At 40.2% G+C, this 23,452-nt stretch overlaps 1 protein-coding gene across 3 annotated transcripts in view; it reads right to left on the bottom strand.

The window, feature by feature from the left end:
* Kdm3 (Lysine demethylase 3) overlaps positions 1–23,452 on the bottom strand; it is a 444,114-nt gene that overhangs the window by 113,715 nt on the left and 306,947 nt on the right. The window contains exon 1 of one of the 3 annotated variants that reach the window (XM_083142385.1): positions 548–586. The exons of the other annotated variants lie outside the window; for them this stretch is intronic. The gene's annotated coding sequence lies outside the window, so the exon portion shown is untranslated. Of the gene's footprint in view, positions 1–547; positions 587–23,452 lie in introns of those variants that run through there. 3 annotated transcript variants of the gene reach the window in all.

Here is a 23,452-nt window from a genome sequence, read left to right as displayed (position 1 = left end):
AAAAAAAAATGTACAGGACATTGCTCTTTTTCACTGATTGACCACACAGGTTGACATTTTTGTAGAATTGCTCAGAATCAAAGTCAATACATATTGGCAACTATGAATCTGTGTTACGTTGTTGGACCTTGCAACTTTTAAATTCGCCATGGAATACACACCAGAATAAATTAATCTTGGAATCAGACATTCCATTCACTTAGCGCGACATCAAGAAGTTTCGTTGTGTTACACTAGTGTGTCGTTGAGTTTGGTCAACCATGTAAATGGACCGAACGGTATTAATACCCGAGAAAAGTGGGGGGGGGGGGAATGTTTAAAAAAGGTTTACAATAATAGATTGCGTTTTTGTTTATGTGCAGCTTGCTATAAACGTCTAGTCCTACTTTAAGTTGAGTACTAAATAATGCACGATTATGTGGTGAATACCTTTTGAAGGCAACTCGACACCTTTAAGTACAATCTGCGCGTGCTTGGATACAAAATAGTAACATGTAACAAAACTAGGATGTTATTGCATATACAGAAGAAGTTCCAACCAACTCACCCGATCGTCTACCACTGTTTCGAGTTGTACATTGCGGAAACTCACCTGTGGAAGAAGAAATAGAAAAAATTATCACCTGTCCGAATTGTTACATGACAAAATTATCATTCCAAGAAAATTAAATTATAGCACTCAATTTGCAATAAAGTAATAATACAATATAACCATCACTAAATATAAAATTACATTGCTTTGAAACAAGGATTAACGAGACTAGAAAAATACGACAGGAATTTTAAATAACACAAGCCATCTTATTTAAGCAGAAGGAAAAAAGTTGCGAGTGCATATGAGTTAACTACACCCCTATTAAGATCCCGACACCGGTGGTGTGATACGATATGGGGAATACCATGAAGTTTTCAAGATTTTCCAGAAATGTTATTTTCAGGTATTACTCAAGTTTCACCATTACAAACATGCAATCAATTAATTTTATATAGGGCTATATCAACACACGCTCAACGAGGCTGGCTGGGTGCGAATATTGACCAAGGATTTCCTTATAATTCAACAATTTCAGACGGTATTGTAACAAACAATCGCAAAGAGAAGCTCACGGGTAGACCTTGACCACGATGCGTGAATCCTGCCGAAGCTATTAAACTTGAGAACCACAGCACATACCAGATGCAGCACGCTTTGTGCCCCCGGAAATTCTTTTTTCTTCTTCTTCTTTTAAGCCGCGAAGTGGAAAGCATTTAACGATTTCCTCCCCAATAAATTCCACGATCGTGAAATATGAAACTATGGGAACTAATTAAGTTCTTTTCCAGTGCATTTTCCCCATGAAATAAAACCCTTGAAATGTTCCTGCTGACCTAACGCAAGCCGCAGTAAATGTCCGAAACGCATCTTCTATTTTAAGTAGGCGAAACGCGACCGCCTGTTCAAAGATCCTGCCGTCATCAGTATGCGTAGCCGTGTACGCATTCAAATGCGAGAAGGTGTGACTGACTGATTACGGGCTACATTTTAATGCGAGTTAATGATGTCAAGTGTCCTGTTGCTTCGCGAGTCACAACCATATGCTAAAATTTTCATCAAAAGATTCGGAGTACTAAATATAATTGCCTGCATGGTGAAGATATGTGCGTAAAAATAAGCGGGGCGTTATGGATCGAAAATGCCGGCATATGCGCCATGCCTCGCCGTCTGCAGCCACGCGCCATCTCGGTCCCGAGTCAAACTGAACGCACCGCAGATGGGCAATCAGGATGGTGTAACGAATGTTAAGACCTGTTTCTGTATTCTAGTTTTCTTATTCATGAACTTCTCAAACCATCTTCTGGTCTAATATGCAACCAAGCTTCCGAGTTTATGAAACAGATTTATTGGTCTTCTTATACTGGGTGAGTCTTTTAAAAGAGGCCCCGTGGGAAATGCTCTCCTTGCTTGTAGGCAACCCTGGTACACCGAAGAGAAGAGCGGGGCAGAGAACAGTCCAGGATATGTCATGCCATGTCATGTTGTCGAATATGCTTGGCACCGATATCCTGGACTGTTCTCTACCCCGCTCTTCTCTTCGGTGTACCAGGGTTGCCTACAAGCAAGGAGAGCTTTTCCCACGGGGCCTCTTTTAAAAGACTCACCCAGTATTACGTCCATCCGTCACTTTCGTCTAATCGCGACGATGATCATGAATGGTTGATGGTTAGATTAAGTTGGCGAAGGGGCACACACCTAGATAGGACTCGAACCCATAACGTTTGGTGGCGAGCTCGTGAGTGGGTTATTAAAAACGTAGCCAACCTGCATTAACACCATGGACATAGACTGTGTACCCCACAGACAGTAAAAAAAGGACGATTACGTGAAAAATATACCTTTTCTTCCATTCAAGCTATACCAAATGACCTTGACAAATATTTATTTTCAGAAACGTGATTCATTGAATGCTAATCCTGTACATGCAAAACAATGAAAAAGGTAGTAAATACAGAATCGGAACAAATTCATATCAGTAATGTCGTAACTATTTTATACAAGTGAAAAACTGAGCTCGCTGCTTTGAATTTGTTTTTAATACGCGTATATCCTTTTTTAATGTTGACATGACTATCGCCTCTCAAATTTGAGCAGCAGGTCTATTGCAATTAAGTAATATAGTACGAAGTGTAGCCTTCCTGGCGACGTGATTCGAACAATTGTACTAGAGTTACCAGCCAGGTTAATTCGGCGTTAGCGTCCAACGTTTCCAGCACGTACATCTCTCTCATCAGGGAATGTTAATCTGAGACCTGATTCTCTAATGAAAGTAATGTACGAGCCGACTGGCCTGATTACCCGGGCTGGAATGCCGAGAACACTTGTTCGAATGTCCTATAGTAAAGTTGATTTCATAATATCCAATTATTATTTGTTGTCATAGATATTGTGGTGCTGAAGTCAATGTAGGACGTGCGGAACGCCTTTGGGTTAAATGTAGTTGCCATCCGAGTTACGCACCGACCCTATGTGACAGGCAATCGCTACTGAGGCAAGCACGAACCAACCACCATCAGTTCTCAAGCAAGTGAAGGTAGCTGCGAGGGGAGGAAAACAGCGACGCGCAATTTAATTAGCAACACTGCAGAAGTTGAAGAGGAGCTATCTCCCCGCCCCTTCAATTTTTCCACGTCGTCTGGAAGCCGTTTCCATGGCAACCTTGGAAGCTGGCAAGGCTCGTTCCGGTCCGTTATTCTCTTTGATGTCAATTCCAAATGTCAGACCGCTGGATCTGAAGAGATGGAGGAGGAAGGGGAGGGGAGTAATTACATGGAAAGTTCGCAAAATTCAGCAACTAGGGGACGTGAAATATAACTTGTACAGGTTGGCTGTGCACGAGTAATGAACTTTTTTTGCTTCCCCGATTTTTTTAAACCATATAATGGCGTGTATTAAAAAAAATTAAAACTCAATTATCACTGGTCTACAAACACGTTACTCAACGGTTTCTCTTCAAGCATGGACGGAAACGCTGAAACGTCCAGGGGCGGCGTCAAACGTGGTCCCGAGTGTCCAATGGCCCGGAGAAGTACAAACTTGCTCATCCAGCTTTAATGAGAAAACCGACCGATCCTGCTTCCCATTACCTGCTAAAAATAAAAAGTTCGAAGTAGGCTAACTGGATGACACGGCCAGCAAATCCGATCCTAGCAACGAAATAGTGAACTGCAGCCTGGGATGCTGTTACAACACAACTTACAATGCATCACGTTTCTTTCTACTTGTACTTACCTCATTCAAGTCTTTTCGGTTCAAATAGAACTAATATTCGCCAGTCGCCCAAATCAAGCAGTTTTGTGCCCAGCTGATAGGTTGGTATGGGTTCATTCGACAATTTTGATGCAGATTTCTATTTTTTTTTAAAAAAAAATATTAAAGAATCGAATGCACAAAAATGGGGTAAAAGTAACAGTCCCTTACGAAATTTTTATGCACGCCACTAGACCACGCACAAGTTCTACAATAGTGCTTCATTCAACACTTCTCTCACAAATATTCTTCGGTGTGTTTTACACGTTATTATACAATTTTGCATTCACATTAGAATATTGTTGTGCAGGCCATGTACCATGAGCATTGCCGTGCAAATTGTCCATCACCATGTTCGTGCACTTTATTTGACCCAACAAAATCTTCAATAATTAAAAGAAAACTCGAAACAAGCTGTTGACAATTTCTGCACCAGCATACATAAAAATCCATCGCTTAGAAACACGTAAGAGAAAAATTGATGAAAACAGTCATGAACAATTTGCACGGTAATACTCATGGATCCTACTGTACCAGAACTGAAAACCTTTTTTAATGTGATTCCAAGCAGTTTGAACCTTGGATCAGGTGCTTTCATCATTAATGAAAAGTCAAACAAAGACATCGAGGCATATCGACAATACAATAATACACCACTTTGAATCATGCTGAACTTATTTAGGCCACCGCAATAGTGGAAACACTGAAATGGTTCACAGAGTCCATCGAACACAGGAACCATTTCATCCGTCTTGAGGCTTGACCATAAGCTTGATCATATAACAACAAATTCTGAACCCAATCATTTGCCAATAATGTTGTGCCCAATCGAAACTGTCACCAGGTCTGATTCTCAAAATATTTTTTTTATAGGGCCTCCCCAATGGCGCAGTGGTAGCGTCGTTGCCTTTTAATCAAGGGGTCCTGGGTTCGATATCCGGTGGAGGCACATAGTGGTTCGGATCCCACTTTAAACTGTAGGCCCAGTCCCGATTAGCCTTCCCGTGCATAAAGTGGACTTGAAACACCAATCCAACCAACCAACCAATCAAAATACATTTATTTAGTTGCTCCTTGTAACACATCAAATCTAGTGCCAAAGACCTCTTTACTGGGCGTCGCTCCACACTCAACTTAATGGTGTGACAAGATAGCAAAGATGGTCCGAATTAGCATCAAATCTTGTGACGGTCCTATGGATCCGCACAATATAATTAATTATATGTTTATTGAAATTATTACTTTCATATTATACAAGTCACTTTCAAATAACTGTTAAAAATGTATAATAACTACTTTGTACAACGTTAGTTATGTTTTGTGTTATTTATTGTGCTATACGCTGTATAAATTAGGTAATATTTGGAATTCTAACGTTGCTATAGCAACGAGAATCAATAGTCATTATGTAGTAATGGACATAATGGAATTGAAAATAGATAATAGTGAGCTGCATACTAGTCTCAGTTACTTTAATAATACGTAGACCCATAGAAGTTGAACCTTCACCTTCACGTTATAATTTGTAATATTTATGAACGAAATGTAATCGTGCAAATGATTGACTAGTGAATATCACAATCTAATGTCCAGTTGCACAAAGTTTGAGAGCTTTGTGTTGCTTTGCACATGTATATATAATGCATTTATATATATATTCTCTTTATGGTATAAAGGGGATTTCTATTCCCTTACTTATGCACAGTTGTTTAGATTGCAAGTACCAAAAAAGCACAGCAGAAATAATAACAAAATCTGCCAATTCAATTGCTGCTTGCAACAGTGAAGATGAGGCTAACGACCTTCCTCTGACCTCAATATAAGCAGAGATCGGAGAGGGAAACCAATTTCCGTGTAACTCATCTGGTTATTGGAGATACCATATTCAGTTCTGTTCAGTAACTTCAACATGTAAAAGATTACTTTTCTATCAAAATAACTTATTACTTTTGAGTTTATTCTCGAGTTCCCTTTTCAGGACAACGGCAATTTATCACGTCCGAACAAAAACGGTTTTATATTTCCAGAATGCAAATAGGCCAGACATTATACTCACAAATAAGATGCACCAGTATACATGGCAATCACGAGCTGAGTGGGTGCCACGACACATGCTAAGTCCATGAAGTACGTGACAAAATAAATTCTTGGGTTGGTGCATGCAATGCGCTGTAAAAATATTGGTGCAAACGTGAGATCAAGCGTGGTCTTGCAACAACTGAGTGAACACTCGTTTTGTGTTAATGTGGAAATAACGTTGTTGCGCACCGCACCATCTGTGGTGTCTTGTTTAACTCTTGGGTTGTTGATTATGGGCACATAGGCTATTTCTGCTCTACGGGGACAAGCCCTTAACTAAAGAAAAATTGTGGACATGACCCTAAGCCTGTTCTAAACTTTCTCACTAATTTTCAGAACGAATACTGTCACAGGCTCCTCAACAACTACAACTATAGGGTCTTCAAGGATAAAATATCAATGCCCTAGTTAAAGGCTAATGTTGTAGGGGGCACACAGAACCACAGAGAAGTGACTGGCTGTGGGTCCAATTGCCAGAGTTCCATTGGCCTGCACGACTGCATATACTACGTGGAAGTGAGGTTAAAAAAGGGTATAATTATAATACATGGAAGTGAGTTTAAGTTTTGGGTGTCTTCTCAGGAGGTCACTCTTTACATGTCCACCGTTGGCTGTCAAACAACGCGCACACTACAGAGTATAAAGATATTTAACACCATTAACAGCAGTGTTACACGAAATAGGGAGACTCAGTATCACCATAACAACGTTACTTTCATTGTTTATATCATACTTTTTAAACAAAAACTTAGTCTCCCTCACTGGATTTGTTTTATTGTTGTAATTCTTATTCAAACCTATCCAAATGAAAGTACTATTGAAAAGTAAATAATGACCGAAAATAAGAAATCACTCTCTTTGGAACACCTCATTCTGGACAAAACGGTCTGACCCACAGCCTGAGTCTTCTGTGTTGTGTCGTGTTTGTGATAATCATTTAATCAAAATCGTCACCATTCGTTGCGATTAGCCAATAGTTGTACAAAAGCAACCAATCAATCGGCATAAGACAAAGTAGATATTGGATATTGCACTTTTTGAAGCTGAGAATGTTCACAGACACAAAGTTTGGCATAATTTAATTGAACCGTAGCTGTGCAAATGGCTTAGTAAACACACGCCCTACTTTGTTCAGCTTCGATAAACAAGGAAGTCACGCTGGAGGACAGACACGAGTGTATTATATGTAAAGGAAATTATTAGTGTTGGGGAAAGGGAAGTTTCATAATATTGACAAAGGTCATGAGGATGAGTAAATTTATACAGGCTCAACCCATATAAACTTTCATTCAACATACATTACGTTTATTGTTTGCCGAGACCATGAAATGCAGCGTTTGTGACAACAAATTTTCAGTTTCGAGAAACATTTGTATGTATGGAAATCATAAAAAATTGAGCAAACTGGATTATCCTATTTGACTTGTGAGATCACGTTCCACTAATACTCTACAGGGAAATATTTTTTGATTTGATTTGATTTAGTTTATTTTACTTCGCGTTTTGTGCCTCTTGGCTAATTTGCGAAGATGGGGATGAGTGATGAAATGATGAAATTGATGAATGGACATTCACAAACAACCAAGCCCGATCGGGATTCGAACCCGGGACCCTTGGCGTCGCAGCGCGATGTGCTAACCACTCGGCCACAGGGTCGGGCTACAGGGAAATATGAAAAAGTCAATATGTCTTGTGTGATTATTCCGTAAATGTGTATGTGTGTGTGTGTGTGTGTATATATATATATATACTTACTTTTCTAGGAACTATTTCACAATTGTCCACAGCAATTTAGATCACTTCAAGCGCATCTAGACGAACCACAGGCATCAGAAGTAAAAGTATACACCCATAAGCCCCTACTGCCTCCAACGTCAGTCTTGGACTTTCAGAGTAACATAAATATCACGCAGATCGGACGGCAAAGCGCGATAATATTAGTTCACTCTGTTTTCCGCAATGTGTGGTTCATGAATTCAAATAAAACACCAGTAAGCAGACGGCATATGCTTCAGCATCAGTACAACTGAAACATCCTTGAACCACAACAGTATGCAGAATAAAAAAAACGAAAGTAGCTAGACAATTTGACGGAACCGTAACCTTTTAGTTATCGGGGATGGAAACACTGCAATATCGCAAAGTACATCTCTTCCTCCCCCATCAGCGATTTACGTAAACTAGCAGAAGCTCGCCGCCACCGGATCGAGTTTGAACGAACTTCCTGGAAACTGTTGTTGCCTAGCAACCTGAACAGGGCATGCTGCTGGAAATCTCCCCCACCCCTTCTCCTATTCCGTCATCGCAAAACAAAAAAAGCAGCCAACCACAATGGAACAGACTACCGAAAGGGGAAAAAATATATTCCAGCAAAATTGGATGCGGGTTTAAATTAGCCTGTTACATATACCAGCGGAAGACCTCTACATTGAATAGGGCTATTGTCCTGCCCAGCTGATTCTTCTCGCAACGTGAAGATAGTAAAGTGAGCATTGTTTTCAACCATGGGAAAGATCGCATACAATGACTGTATTCAGGGAAGGACTCATTCATCAATATATTGTTGCCGTCATTTCTGGTTCTTCTGGAGCCACTTCAAGAGGACTGACATATCAGCAGAGGACAACGCCCATGTTTATGACCCTAAACGAGAGAATAAGCAGTGGTAGATAAGATGCAAGGTGTGTCTACCGGAAATAGTTAGTAAACGACAGATACTACGATACGAATCAAAAGCAGTGTTGATGAATTCTCTGGAAAGGGTAAAGTCCTCACAATATACCATGAATACATGTAGGATGGGGGGATAGGGGCCCTCAGACATGCACGAGCTCTTTCATTTGTGGAGGTGATCACCACGCTCCGGCCCTAACCAGTTTTCTAAATTTCCTCACATTTCGAAAAACCGCTATGTAGCTCCTTTGGCTAGGCATGTCGTAAATATAAGTGGTAAGTAAAACTACACGAGGTTGCAAAGTCGGCAACAGTGCTCGACACACTCAACGAATACAGTGTGAGCTGAAGAACGCTCTGAAATTCGGCAATATGGCCGCTGACCTCAAACGTGTTGGCATCGTTAAAAATTGATTATTTTTTTGGTTTATCTTACTTCGCTTTTCTGCCACTTTGGCTAAGCCCGAAGATGAGAATGGGTGATGAAATTAATGAAAAGACGACACTCACAAAGAAAACCCAGGCCGGGATGTATCGCTAAGAATGAAATACGATTGTGATAAATGAAACCGCTCACAAAATAACTGCTTTGTTCAAACTCGGAACATTTGACCCCACATTGCTGTCAACAAACAAAAATGAAACATGTTGTGAACTCGCCTGATAAGAATCAACCAAATGGAGACTACATTCTACTTTCAACACAGCCCAAACTTAAATATCATTTTCCTTCAGATCGACGAACACAACAGCTCGGTTAGTTTACATCCTAAACCACCGGCTGAGTAAAGCCTGCTTTAAACGAAAGCACTTTTCTTAACATTTACCCCATGACCAAAATGCTACCGTGTAAAGTGAAAAATGTTATGGCATTTCTCAAGGAATAGGATCGATCCTATTTCCGTAGCATAACCAATCAGAAGCGACCTCTACGAGTGCAGTTGTAATGGCGGCCGCGCGAGATTTAAACAATGTATCACTTCACATTTTTAAAAGCTGATAACTATTCAACCGAGAGTAATAACGTTTCATACAAAACAATATTAGGTACAAAACAATGGCGTTCCATAAATACACACTTTACAAAATTCACCGTGCACGTATGGAAGAATATTTTAGTTGTTTCAATTGTAAACACCCTGGACTCAGCATAGATGGTGTAACTCGACGTGTCTTTCGTGCTGTATATTTTATACATTGTAATCGCAAAAGCTTAACGAAATTTTACATGAAATGCTTCCGTGTAAAGTACCATCTTGCTTTCGTCTAAAGCGGGTTTAAGAATGTGACTTCATTGTAACCATAAAGCTACATTTCCGTACGATCTGGGGCATGAGAACGACACTTGAGACTGTACCGTAAATTAATCACTCCCATAGTGCATTACAACATACATGAAAGAGGTTGTGTGGCATTAAACATACAATGGGAAAATCAACCTCTAAATATACGTAACTGCGACTAGTAAAACATCAAACGACTCCTGACAACTAATATTTTGCAGCCACATTACAAGTAACTATCACGTTAAGTAGTCCACAATGAGTCCTTTCCAATCCACTTTTATTCAATTTGTTGAAACTGTCTGGACTACTTTCACCTCTTCCACTAAATACCCGTCCTGCATTATAACGTTTGTAATTAATCTTGGTGGTTGGTAGGTTCTAGGGATTGAGGTAAGACAAATGCAAAGACAATGCGAATCTACAATCTACGTTACCCACATAAACAGACAAATCAGTTCTCTGTTATCGTAAGAATTCGCCACTGCCGATCAATGCTGGGACTGTGATGATGATGACAGTACCACAGTATCTGACAAAATATGTCAGTTACCTGTCAATAAACATAAAATTTCCCTGGGAGAGGAGATATAAAGTGAGATCCGAACCACCATGTGCATGAGTGAGGAATCCATCACAAAGGTGATATTTTAAAAAAAATCTGACAGGGTAAAAGAACGTAGATAAGCACAACGATATGTTTTACGCTCAAAACTTGACCTTTTGAGTAACAAATGGCTTTGATGGTTAAACCTGAGGCATAATTATGAATGCAAGTTATAATATGTGAGGAATGCACAGGCCGTGACACTTTGTGCAATAATGTGTCTATTCGTCCTTCACAATCTTCCGTTCGTCTAAGAATGTGCGATGTTAGGTGAGGTCGTTGGTATTCAACCAAAAGATCTATGGGGCCTTTAAATTTCAGTCAGTGGCGGCGATTGAGGGGGGGGGGCAGTTGGCCCCCACTGCACTTTTTGCCAATTTTGTTACCGCACTATGTTAAACCGTATCTACCAAGGGAAAGTAAACTGCCTTTGCACCCCCCCCCCCCAGTTTTGGAACCCAATTGCTGCCACTGATCTAAGCAGTGGCGTGACCAGGATTTTCGAAAGGGAGTCGTTATGTACACTTTTTCTGGTAGTCAGTCTTCATTTTGCCATCTTTTCCTACCTTTGACGTACTCTTTTTTTAGGAATATTGGGCCAAAGGGGGGTTATAACCTCCTTCCTTGGGCACGCCACTGGATCTAAGTTATATTAGTTTCTGCATTAAAGATACGCTGCAGACAAAGAAACAAGCCCATGACGTTATTGGCACAATAAACTCATTTAATCCAATACTATACGTGTAGGATTAGAAGTGCCATACGATAGAGCAAGGAAATGCCATGAAAAAAAAAAATAAGCGCACACTGAAGATACGACAGCTGGAGACAAAGGAAAGCCCAATGATTCCACACGATTAATTTCTAGAACACGCCCAAGATATTACTCATGTTGAAACTCCACGAAAAATGCAGGTTCGGTCAGAACGTGCATCCTAGTTTCTGGCATACCGTACCATTGCTCTACCAAATTCACTTGATTTGATTCATTGATTTGTTTTATTTTACTTCGCTTTTCTGCCACTTTTGGCCAATCGCGAAGACGAGGATAAATAGTGTTTAGATTAAATAGATGAGAGGATAATCGCACACACATGGACAGGACACAAAAAACCAACACAGAGGATTATAGGGGCTGCTGAGTCCAGACATCCGAGCCTTGTTAGTTTCCAAAATGCAGTCACTACGTGGAAGAGAGGATGACATTTGAGAGTCGCTAGAAAGCGTCACTCTTTACACCATCTCAACTTCGCTAACCAGTTTTTTCTTGGGTCTAGGCAATGTGCTAGTTGAAACAGCTATTGCACGGTATCCACGGCTTTCTGTCCGAAAGACAAGATTCCATTGTAACAAAAGGGGGGGGAAAAAAACACGTCAGACAGAGCCAATCCAAAGCTCCTTCTTCCTCCTTCAAAAAAAGTTAGGTCACCGCCATTTTATAGGTACCACGAACCAATAAGATTTCGATATACGTACGTGCACAAGTTTCACCAAGTTTGAAACTAATAACAACAGGAAAAAAAAAACAACCACGTTCCTGTTGCCCTGAATGCATCGGATGTATTTTGGTGAATCACAGAAACACTTTAGTTTGCAAGTCCGTGGAAAACAACACACTTAACGCACACAGGCCACGCTAATAAACACATCCAACACTGCACTAAAAAAACCATACACGTCCAACAGAAAAGACTGCTTCCAGAAACACACACACAATTCAACGGGGAATCCGTATTTGCATCACAAATCAAATCACTAACAAATTATGCATATTTTTATGACCTTTCCATTTCGCTGCAACAATCTACGATTTAAGACAAGAAAAAGAGTAATAAAAAATCGTCATAACCTGCTTGCTATGTGCGTACGGATCCCAAGAACAAGAAGTCCGGGACATACACCACGACTTTTCAGCTAAATCCACAGCAGATGGAAACTAACCAACACGTGTCTGGGGAAGCGCTGCTGGAGGGGAAAGAGAGGAGGGGAGGGGTAGGCATCTGGCGCCATGCTTGGAAGGGGGCAAGTGACCTGAAGTGCCGCTCCCTCCCAACACCGACTCAGCAGGAACAACATTCATCAGGTTCTACACTCCAATGCACGTCTTTGTAGTCTGGTTTCCCCCCCTTCTCCTCTGCCCCCTCGCAGAAAAAAAAAAAAAGGCTTTCCCCTCCGGGTTGGAACTTGGAGAGCAAGCGGGCGGAGGGAGGAACAAAAACTTGACACAGAAACCAAACCGGTTCATGCGCTTCTCTTTTCTCGTATGACCAGTTTTCCCGCATCGCCTCCGGCGCAGACTACAGATACAAGTATGGTGGTTCTAGATAAACGTTGGTGGTGCACAACAGAGCAAGAGTGTGGGAAGAAGGGTCATGCGACGGTGCCAAATTTACCCACACAGCGCGACAGGCCGTGACGTTTCGGTATAGCATTCTCCCCGTGGTTGATTTGCACAATATATTCCTCAATAGTGACGATATTTTTATGACACAATTACTTCGATGCTCCGATTACGTGAATTGCATTCAGAACCAAGAATGAACTACATGTGTGCCATCTACAACCAGTGGCGTGTCCAAGGGGCGGTTGGTGGGGGCAAACCCTCCCTGGCCCAGTGTTCCTAAAAAAAAGCACGACAAAGACATGAAAATATGGCAAAATGTGACCCCCACTACAAAAAAAAAAAAAAGTACAACGCACTTTTTAATCTAGCGCTTTTCCGATAGGGTACAGACCATTTTTTTACCAAACAATCCCTAAAAAAATTCACGGAAGCACAATTTAAGCACAATTTACTGACATTTTCGTTCTAAAATTACCCTCTCATCCTCTAAATGGACCCACCAGATGGTTTCATTGATTGATTTGGTGTTTAAGTCCACTTTATGCACAGAAAGGCTAATCGGGACTGGACTTACAGTTAAAAGTGGGATCCGAACCACTATGTGCCTCCACCGGGTATCGAACCGGGGACCCCTTGATTAGAAGGCGAGGATGCTACCACTGCGCCATCGGGGAAGCCCCCCACGAGATGGAAAATACTGGGAAAAAAAAACTGGTAGTGACTAACGATGTTGCCTTGTATTCATAGGGTCCTGGGTTCGATGCCCGGTGGAGGGACACGTTGGTTCGGATCCCAATTTAAACTCTAGGATCTAGGTATTGCCCCGATTAACCTACATGAGTATACAACAGACTTAAACTGTTCCAAACTTTACTTAGAGTACACGCCAGGGATCCCAAGTTCGAATTCAGACTTGACCATGCGTGTTCTTCCCATCAATATCACTCACTCATCCTTATGGTGGAGATTAGCGGGGGGAAAAAGCGAGGCTAAATACAAAAATTCAAATCAAATATAATAACGAGTAACGCTCAAATTTCTGAGGCCTCTGACTTTCCTCGTTTGTCCTTGAATATTCTGAATAACTGCTGTTCTTTTTGTATTTACCTCCTCCCCCTTCTCAAAACATCTGTACGTCTCACAAGCTGTTCCATTGTTATTTAAATTAAATTTCGTGGCGATGAAAATGGCGGAACAAGCAGCGAAATAAATACTCAGTACCTTCTGGTCGACATTACTCTCAATACTTTAACTTCAGTGCAAGACAGTATACCAAAAAGCATGCAGAGAAATGATTGCAATGCAACAGGATTCACGTCGTCCACCTTGCATTGGGTCTTATTGCAGTTCCCAGTTTAGTCGGAATGTACTTCTTTGCAAGAGTATATGAACCAATATTATCATGGTGGATTTTTGACTGATAGAAAAATGATCTCACTTATCGCACAAGTCTCAACCAACTTCCCGACTTCCGCCTTGTCTGCAGTTGAGCAACAATGCATTGATTATTTTTGCCTAAGAGTATTAAGCCTAACCTAACAACGAAGGCGTTTAGCCTAAGGCCGCCTTTAGACGAAAGCATTTCCTTTAGCATTTTTGCTAGCATAAATGATATGTAAAAGCTTCCAAAAATCTTATAGCAAATCGTACTTTACACGCAAGCATTTCATGTAACTTTTGGGCTGGCTTTTGCGATTACACAGCATGAAAGGCACGTCGAGTTACACCATATATGATGAGTGCACAGTGTTTACATTTGAAACAACTAAAATATTCTTCCATACGTGTACAGTACACGTTGTAAAGTATGTATTTAAGCAGCGCCATTGCTTTGTACCTAATAACTTTTTACACGAAACGTTATTCCTCTCGGTTGAATAGTTATCGGCTTTTAAAAATGTGAAGTGATACATTGTTTACATCTCACGCGGCCGCCATTACAACTGCACTCGTAACCTAGATGTCGCTTCTGATTGGTTATGCTACGAAAAATGCTACGGAAGTAGGAAGGGTTCTATCCTTGAGAAATGCCATGAAATATGCCATGGCATCCGAAATACCATAAGATTTTTCGCTTTACAGGGTAGCATTTAGGTCATGGCATAAATGTTAAGAAAAATGCCTTCGTCAAAAGCGCGCTTAACAATGAATGCATTTCTGAAGACGAATGCAGGGAGGTTTGGTTGAGGCTTGTGCGATCAGCGAGACCCTGATAGAAAATGCACACCCATTCAGTTATTACATTCATGATATTAAACATACCGCTGCTAATGACAATGTTTGAACTTTCACATGCACTATCCTAAGATATTATAGGCCTCCATTTCATTCTTGCTCTTTGATACAGTAATCTTAGCATGTGTGTACAAAGGGTAAGTAATAGATAACAATTTGTGCTGATGTTGAAATATCAACTTGCGAGTCAGCTAAAAGCTTCCAATCATCTGCAAATGTCAACAATCGATAAAAAAAAATGTAACAATTTACACATACAGTACAAGCCAATGAAGAATACAAATTACAGAAAGAAAAATCCGATGGCAACGTAGTCCCTAAATGTCTTGCAGCAGTGATCAAGTTTCAAGGAAAAGAAAGGAAATACCGACTGGCCACCAAGGAATGAATCCATCCATCCATCCCTCCCGATTATGAGCTTTGCCCACAGACCAAGAGAAAATGGTGCGACGTTGCCACAGTGCCACGGAAACAGCTGTCCTCGTGGAGGGGGGGGGAGGAAGGGGGCAGCAAAGCAGGCACGCCATCTGCAAAGCAGCAGGTGGCTGCGATACAGAACGTTGTTATGGTAACGGTGGAATGCCACTTGGGGCACAGGTGATTCTGAGAGCACAAAGAAAGTTCTGGAGCTCGGAGAAGTCGAGTTGAAGGGGGAGGGAGAAAGGCACACCTAAAAAAGTTTCTGAGGCGGTAAAAAAAAAAACTTTCATTCCAGACCTTTGCAACGACCCAGAATACAACTTGCACAAGTACGAAAAAAAGAAAAAGAAATTGCCAGTTAACCAGCTGCCACGTATTCAGGAAATGTGGCAGTTGTTTTCAACACAATACGCTAATTTACACAACCTGCTTAAATGCTTGCATGCCACTTCTGAGAAGTGATTATTGCAAGCTGGCAATAGCTTTTTCGCTTACAATGGCGCATGCTGCACAAAACTTATTGAACGTCTAATGTCCTTCACGGTATTCCAAAGGTTAGGAATGTCTGATGTTATCAAAACAACAATGAAATAGATTCAAGTCCAAGACCCCACTTATACCTTTTTAACTGTTAGAAGTTCGTTCTGTTATCTTAATGTTACTAAGTGATAACTGCACAAATAAACTGTGAATGTACAAATATGTTATTCATCGTGTAGCGCTGCCATTTTGGTGGATCTCCTGCACACAAAATGGCCACTTATATTTTTTGGCGCCAACACGGTTGTTTCTTTACAGTGGTACCAGATACATATCCTTCAGTTACGCTATATTTATTTGAAAATCTTAGAGCTAAGATGTACAGCTCTTGTATCGAAAATCATGAAAATACTGAGCTTGTCGATATGTGTAGTAAATATGAGTGATGCTCGTTTACGTGTGCCCACAATAAATTTTCTAATACAAGTCAATTTAGCGTGAAAGAGTGGGTTCCTTTCCAAAGGCACACACGGAAAAATAAAAGCATTAGTTGGAACTAAATGAATGCATAAAGTCTGTAACTCACAACAAGCGTTTAAATTTATCATCGATAAAAATGCAGGAAAGTGCATTATAACGCATCAGTTGATGCATTAAAATATAACTAGACACGACACACAAATACTCACTTGTATCATATGAGTCAACTTGACGTTATCTTTACAAATAATATACAAAAATAGATCAAACTCTACACCTGATTCTTGGCAAAGGGCAAAATACACACTTCCGATGCATTTAGATTTGTATGTGCAGGCAGGCATTCACCTACGCAGGACAAGCCGGCATTAGCGACAGAAACAGCAGTCTCAATAATGAACGATGGTGTTGTCTTAGCTTGTTTATACGTGTTATGTTTTTCGATTATATCAATTTAGATCTGAATCGAAACGTCAGACAGAACTTACCTGAAGAGTTTTCTACAAATCGAAATGCAATGACGATGAACGAACAATCCTTCAGACACAGGCGTCCTCCGGTAATTACCGCCCAGGATATGCTTTCAAATATTTACAATTCATGTTGAAAAATCGCAAACATGCGAGAAAATATTATGGAAGGACAAAACAATATTGAACTGCCTTTCCTCCAACACTTTCCGAATTGTCTTTAAAAAAGGGTCATGTTTAAAAATACATACGCGTGTGGATGTTTGGCTGTGCCATGAACCGTTCACTACAACATCATGTAGGTATTCAAAGTCATTGTGCAAGTGCCTATCACGAAATTCATTAAGCTTATTTTACAATATCTAGATGAAACTGACCTGTGAGCATACAGGCGTAATACACAAGTGTAAGTTTGCTTGATTCTATTTCTTTTTAACATGTGTGAAGTTCTGAAACTTGACGAAGTTTTCACATATGAAGTAATTCTTTCCAAGTTTTCACTCGTGTGTCTTATTTTCTTCTCGTGTGTTTAATTGAGATTCGTTCACAATTGTTTTTCATTTACGATTAACCTTTAATTGATTGATTTCGTTATTTCAAGTTGCTTTTCTCCCATTTTTGTCTAATCGCGATGAGAAGGATGGATTGTTATAAGATCAAAATGGATGAAGGGACAATCACAAACACACCTGGACAGCACACAACGCCAGAGCCTAGTTAGTCTCCTACAATACAGTACAGGTTGGCAGTGGCGTGCCCAAGAGGGAGGGGGTTGGTGGGGGGTTATACCCCCCTTTGACCCAGTATTCGTAAAAAAAAAGAACGTCAAAGGTAGGAAAATATGACAAAATGAGGGCTAATTACCACGAAAAAGTATACATAACCCATCCCTTTCAAAAATCATGGGCACGCCGATTGGGTACTACGTGGAAGGGAGATTGACATTTGGTTGACTACAGAAAAGCCACTTAGCCTTTAATGCTGCAATGTTTCTTTTTCGTTTGTGTCTTATTTGACTATATTTTCCTATCATTGCTTACGAAGTATTCAATTTTGTTTATGAATGTGTTTCTCTTTCTCCCACATTCCCTTTCCCTAATTATTCTCTATTTATTCCTTTCATTCTGAAAAAAAGGAAGGCGGGGGGGAGGGCATATTTTGGTGTTCTTTTTCACCACTTTGGATCGCTGCGGAGATGAAGATGAATGATGTATTTGTATTTTTGCTATTTAGCGTCGCTTATTTACACTTTTGGCTAATCGCGACGAAAAGGTTGGGTGCCTAGTGGATGGAATTTGATGAAGGGACACGCAAAAAGCACTCGCGCCCAGGCTGAACGAGAACGTTGGTGGCGCGAGCAAGATGAATGATGATGAGCTCACAAATGAACAGTCCACCCCAAAGTTCAAGCTGGGACAAACATTCCGGTAGTGTCCGCTCAACGCAATCGCCCACCGAGAGAACGAAAGGAGGGCCTTATCGATGGCATAGTGGTAACGTCATCGCTTTGTAATAAAGGGGTCCAGGGTTCGATACCCGGGTCCCTTTAAAACTGTAGGTCCAGTCCCGATTAGCCTTCCGTGCATAAAGTTGACTTACAAACTCAAACTCAAGGAAGGGAGGCCAGTGCATACTTGTTCTAGCAACAGTAAAGCTACCACTTATCAATATTCTGCAGAAGTGTTACAAAGCAAACCACGAAGCATAAAACAAATGAAAACAGCGGCACGGCCAAGCAAGATGGACTTGAAGGCGACGGGATTCCATGGCTGGCGATGCCTGCTGCATGCATGATGGCTGAACCCAAAGCAAGCATACGTACAACGTAGCTCGTACAGATAAGGACTGTGACAAGAATACCGTAACCACTCCAAATTACTTTCACCGCGTTAAGGTGCCTAATTATTACCTGGTTTTTACGAGTGCTTGACTAACAAGCGAGTCCGGCTTCGCAAATGCCACCGTGTCGATCGTGCAAATGACGACACCGGGTGGGTAGGATTCAGGTCGACTTTTTTGTCGATGCGGAATCGAAACCGACACACACGGAAAGGGTTTACAGCGAATCTCCAAAAAACAGTCTTCCAAGTAGAAATTCCTACGTGGGGGAGTTTAGCTGAAGAAAAAGAAAAGTGTGGGAGGTGTTTACACAAAGTACTGTCCAAAACAGAACTGCATTACAAAAATATGATACTGAGTAGAAACGCAATTGATGTAGTGCAGTAACATTGGACATATTTAGGGGGATCAACCTGTCCATTCAAAAAACGAATCAAATCTTACTGGAATATGTAGTATTACTTATGTTGTATTTGTCATAAAAATTCCGTAAGAATCCCGTTGTGGGTTTGTATAAATGACGTCATGAATATGGTCGCCGTTAGAATTTGTACTGTAATCTTTAAACGCGTGTAACCTCTCAGAGAATAGAGATAGAACCTTAGTTTTTGCACCAAATTCAAGGGAACCAATTGAAAAATTTATAGAATAAAGTGTATTATCTGTGTTCGACATTTTTTCCTAAACATGTTAACAAAAACTGCAGAATATTAGGTTTATATTATCTGCTTTAATTACTAAATTACTGTAGAATTACAAAGTACTATTAAACACTTTGACATTACAATTGTGGATCGTTTTAAGAACATTAAAACGGCACTTGTATATTCTCTCTATCAAATATAAGGGTGATTTTATGTACGGACATTGTTAAATTAACATTGCATGCTAATGTAGAACCATTATCCATATCGTTCAGAGAATTATTAAATATTATTTCGTAGGGCACCAATCAGGGTGATGGCGATTTAAATGAAGATTTAAATCACGTGATTTTTTTAACAAAACACTGATTTAAATCACTTTGAAGAAATAATTTATAGAATAATGTAGGTACATGAGGATTCTAGAATCACTTTAGGTGAAAGTACATTAATCTTGTAATCATTTAGGTCTAAGAAAGGAAACTAAATATATGTACTGATAAGGTGAATCTCATATGAAAGGAAATTTAATATGTAAATTGTAAACACACTTAAATTTCTCTTGATTTAAAATTCGTTAATTTTCAAAAGCAAAAATAGCAAACATTTTGTGCAGAATAATATACAAAATATTAATAATGTTAAATCGTAAATAGTCTCATCATTAAAGTGCAAATAAACATGGCAGCTGATGTTTTGCAAACTATAATTTAAAAAATTGCCAAAATTCAGCTACAAATATTGTAAAAAAAATATTTTAGGTTATAATTATAGGGTACATCCAGAATGCTTAATTTTCACTGCAAGAAAAGTTACTAAAATTATTATAGTTTCATTAACACACTCAAGGAACATTTCTATACAGCATGAGAAACAGAAAAATGTATATTTACAAATAATTTTTATTTGCTTCAATCACACTGTTCAATTTTACAGGGCCGTTTACCAGGAAAAGCTTCTATTTATATATAAAAAACAACAACTTGTATCTACACGTATGGTGCTAAATAACATACAAGCAATTGTGTTTTTAAACAAAAATAAAAAAATTGATTTCAATATATTTTTTTTTTTTTTAAATAGACATCATGATTATTATCCACCCTGGCACCAATACTTTCACGGGAGATGCGCTTCGTTTACGCTTTTCTATCCTCTCTCCTGGCCCTTGCACCCAGACGCTACGGCCCAACTGCTCGTAACTGAGCCAAAACGTACGTGAGAAAGTCGGTTGGTGTAGACCACTAACTGCAAAAACGTTAATTTATTGCCAATGTCGAGGAGGTATGGTGGCTTTAGCGAAATGCGATTTCCTCGCGTAACATGCGTGCTGCAACAACACCTGACGATATGCACACGGCGTGAAAATGGCAGTTGTGCAACGTATGATTAGCGTTAAGAAACTTCATATAGGGAACAAAACTCATGCAACCCACGATCTGACCCTGAACGCACATATCCTTGAAATGGAATTCACGTAACGTTGCAACACGCCATTATTTTCAAAGATCGATGTGGACTCGGGTCAGGGACGAGCAGGTAGGGGGGGGGGGGGGGGGCACAAAAGTGCTGAGCAAAAATCTCCCACCGTTCGCATTGTTACAAATACTTCCCACAGTGGGTACGCTCCCACGCACAACAATGCGAACAGAAAACTTCACCAAGAAAATTCCACACGCTCTAAGGAGACAGAGGTAATAAAATCGTTTCTCTCCCTCCCCCTTTTCTGCTGGTGGAACGATCGGGGAGGGGACTTGCATTTGGCACCCTCCCCCCGACTTTCAGGTTACTAAATTGAAAAGTGAAGGATAATTTTGTTAACCTCCTGGGGCATAAAGAGTAAAATACTGAAGAGTATATTTTTTTATTGCACAAATGTAAGCTACTTAGCAAATTAGTACTGGGTGCTATTTTCAAGGGATGGAAACCATGTCGAATCTGCACCCCGAAGTTAAGTCTCAAGTTTGAGTGTATCCTGAAATTAAGCCCCACGTTTGATTCTGCGCCCACAAGTCCCAATCCAAGTTTGATTCTGCCCCCCCCCCAAATCCCAAGTTTGATTCTCCCCCACAATCTGAATATTTATTCTGTCCACCCTCAAAAGTTAAGTCTCAAGTTTGACTGTACCCCCTCAGTCTTAAGTTTGATTCTGCCCCCTAAAGTTAACTTCTAATCACATGTTAAAGAAAAAACATATATTTACGTAATATGATGTATAATATACATATTAAACCAAATAAATAACAATAAGTAAAGAAAACTGGGTGCGGGTGGAGGTATGGGACCCATGTGGCGGGCCCCCCTTCCCCCTTTTCTTACTTAATGGAAAAGTATTTCTAGCAGGATGACTTACAAGGTTGATTCCATCTTGGGGTACTAAATTCACTAACAGAGCAAGCTACTGACGAAAGTCTACATCGCCATTATTCTCATGAAGAACAACAACAAACCTTCAAAATTCCCCTTCTTTGAGCTAGAAGACATTTGTAAATAAAAGAGATATGTTCAGACAGCTTTGGTAGGAGCGCGGGATAGCCTAGAGATGTGAAGTACGGTTTGTGCATACAGAATGGTAAAAAAACTGGGTACTTAATGCATTAACGGTGCTTTGTGGCACGCACTTATCTTCCTGCCAGTGCGGGGTTCACGTGGAATATGTGGTCAGTGTGTTCTGTGGGCATACAAAGGCGATCCCAGAGAAACAAAGAAATAGTATAGGGTCTTTCGTAATATGCAAGGTTACCCTAAACATCGCGTGCAACCAACAGTCAGGAAACCAGCTCGCGCTACAGAAGAGAGTCGAGCTTGTCGTCAACAGTCCACCAAAGAAATATTTATGGCGATTATGATTTGAGGCTGCCATGTCGGTGAGAACAGTGTAGATTTACACATGTTTCCCTATAAAATCCTGGTGAGTCATTGGCAAACGTTGTGAACCAAGCTCTTCGTTAACGAATTTTCCACCTTGATTGAATAGCAACCCGATGTGCTGGACACGTTTTGGTACAATAACAAGGCCTATTTTCACTAATATTTTCCCGTTTCAGCTTTTCCCATTTTGCCTTATCAGAACAGGTTGATATCCAGTGGTCAATTTAAGTCAATTTAGGGGAGTCCCCTTTCGCCAGACCAGAGAGAGGGAAATAATTCACGGGAAGGATATTCCAGAGATTACATTTCTCGAACAGACACGGTGGATGCTTTGAACATGTTATGTAAACAAAATCTGAACACTGTTCTTTGGGATTAAAATAAAATTAATTATAAAATTCTGTTATCGGGGCAATTTATTTGAAAGATCATGTACAACCCACTTACTGTACATACGTGGCAGGAAAGGCAACAACCTAACAAGCTACTTGGTCTTGAGTGTAAACAGAAGTTCAGACTGAAGTGTCCATCGTTCAAGGACGAAAGGAACCAAAACTGTTCTCTCGTTTCCTCCTGAAGGAATCAATCAGATTCCGAACTGGACGAAACACGCGAGGTTTCGTGACGAAGAGATCACGAGCTCAGAAAGTTAGCTGAAATATAGTACAAGAACCGAAAACTAGTTTTGAATGGCGTTCTCAGTGTTAACCTTTCACTGGATTCCACTCGTCACGGGACGCGATGGATCTGTGAAGAATGGGCTTAAAAGATACAGTAGTGCGCTCTAACTCGCCACATGTAATTATCTCCAATCTCTTGTTCAGAACTTAGAAACTCAGCCACAAAATTTTCCCATTAATTATACAACATAACAATTTGGGGGAAATGCTGAATTGTACATACAGTCTTGGCACTAACGTGAATACAATCACGAACACTTTTGAATTGTAATGACACCATTGGAAGTCAAATGGATCTTTCAACACAGAAGTGTACGTGACTGTACAACCCACATTCACCTCTGACTGTACAAGTTATGAAGGAATATTATGTGATTTTCTTCAGCAGCGATTCCCAAGCCTTGTTTATCTGGGATACCACTTCACATGTTACAATTATCTTAAGTACTGTCAATATCTAAATTTTCGGAATTAAAAAAAACAAAGACAATAGTATTGTAAAGAAAACAATATGCTAATGGCTACTAATATATTCTCGTTGGGGTGTAGCAATGATTTTAATG

This window comes from Lepisma saccharinum, chromosome 21 (genome assembly GCF_977018435.1).
Source record: "Lepisma saccharinum chromosome 21, izLepSacc3.1, whole genome shotgun sequence".
In the NCBI taxonomy this organism is placed as follows: Eukaryota; Metazoa; Arthropoda; class Insecta; order Zygentoma; family Lepismatidae; genus Lepisma; species Lepisma saccharinum.
Note: the sequence above shows the minus strand (reverse complement) of the source record. Positions and strands in the feature narration are given on the sequence as shown.